Here is a 1,800-nt window from a genome sequence, read left to right as displayed (position 1 = left end):
CAGGACAGAGCTCCTCCTGAAAGAACGACTCAGCAGCTGCAAGGACATTTATTTAACAAGCAGGTGGATGGTGACTGCTGCTGTGAATCCTGTGCTGTACTTTGAACAAGTCTAACAGTGTTGTCACATTTATAAGATGATCCTCACTTTGGTCTTTGGCTTTGATATCTCCTTGGCTGCTAAATTCCGTCAGCAATTGTTAGACCAGAATTAAGGGGAAACACTGATGCCCTTCGCCCACTACAGCTGGCATCTGTGCAGTGGATGCTGTATGAGTAATGGGGCAGCGCTTTACATCCAGGCAATGTCACTGTTTTGGTGTGTGATTTCTGGTTAAATATGGCATTCTGGTTTAATATGGCATTCAGCATCTGGGAAAAAAACAAATAAATCCCACTGGCCTCTCAGCACTCCCTTTACATAATGAGCATCACCTCCCCTCTGTTCCATGGTGGGTCATGGTCAGCTGAGAGGAACTGCCATCCTTTGTGGTGGCTGTGTTACCAGGGCTCCCGTGCCCTCCCATCCAAGAGCTGGAGGTCAGTGCCAACTGGGAGTAAAGGTTTTGGCTCTGCTGACCCTGGGGAGGTGACAGCATGAGAGCTGTTTTGCTTTTCCAGCATGATAACAAACATCATTCCCTTGTTATCTGCAGAGGAGAGTGATCGCTCGGCGTGTTTGCTGGGGAGGAGTGAGGCAAGGTCAGCTCCGTACCTCGGCTGACGCTGGTCTGTGCCTGGCCAGCAAAGCAAAGTGTCACCTCCATGACGATATCCAAACTCATGACTGCTACCCTTTGGTAAACATTTATCCTACTTGTTGTTGCCAGAGTTGGTTGCTGGAGCTGGGCTGGGATGCACGGGGCAGTTGGGGCAGCACTGCTGCTCCTCTTGCCTCGTCTGACCTCCTGCTGCAATACGAAAGTATCCACGCAGCCTCTTGCAGAGTCTTGCTCACTTAAGTCAGGCAAACCGATTTATTTTTTTAACTTTTAGGGACTATCTTTCTGCCAGCATTTACTGGAGGGTGGGAGTAGCAGGGAATTTTTTAGGGAAGTGAATCTGGGAATTTGTAAATGAGCAACTTGATCCCAAGGGTTAATGTTTCCTAATCGGGGGGACAAAGAATACTGCATGACCTAAAGCCCCAGTCGCAACCTGATGATGCTGCCCAGCTTGTGTTTACATATTTGTAGCAAATTCCTTATCTATAACAGGCATAGGAAAGGGAAAAAAGGGCATATCAGCAGTATTGTATCACTGACTCTCCCTGCAGACCTTGCCTTACTGATAATTATTAACTCTCTTAAACTGAGAGCCACTACAGAACTCGTAACTAAAATATGATGGTGTTTCTCAAGTTAAAAATGCTTGGTGAATGTTTCATTCTGCTCAAAGAAAAAAATGCCCACAGGGTTTCCTTGGCCTGTGCATACCAGGACAACTTGGGGTTGTCCCCATTGATCTTGCTCAAAACCCAGATGGGAGAACTGCAGCATGGCCCACAGAAAACCTGCAGTTCCTCCCTTAGGCCATCTTTTGAGGTTGTTTCTTCCACTGCCTTCCAGTCCTCTTTCTCTGTTTTCTCTGGCTTGGCCAAAGGCATGAGGTCCAGTTTCTTGCTGGTTTTTGAAAACACTTGCACTTTAAACCCAACCCTTTGACATGGGTGAAACAGCCCGGGAGTGTTTCCTGTGGTCCACGAGCTCAACCCCTCTCCCCATGATAAGCTAAAAAGCTGGCTTTAATGTATATAATGAAAGACGCGGTTAAAAACGGTGCTTTAATAAAGAAATACAAA

This window comes from Pipra filicauda, unplaced genomic scaffold (genome assembly GCF_003945595.2).
Source record: "Pipra filicauda isolate LSUMZ 115617 unplaced genomic scaffold, ASM394559v2 scaffold30_size5312502_pilon, whole genome shotgun sequence".
NCBI lineage: Eukaryota > Metazoa > Chordata > Aves > Passeriformes > Pipridae > Pipra > Pipra filicauda.
Note: the sequence above shows the minus strand (reverse complement) of the source record.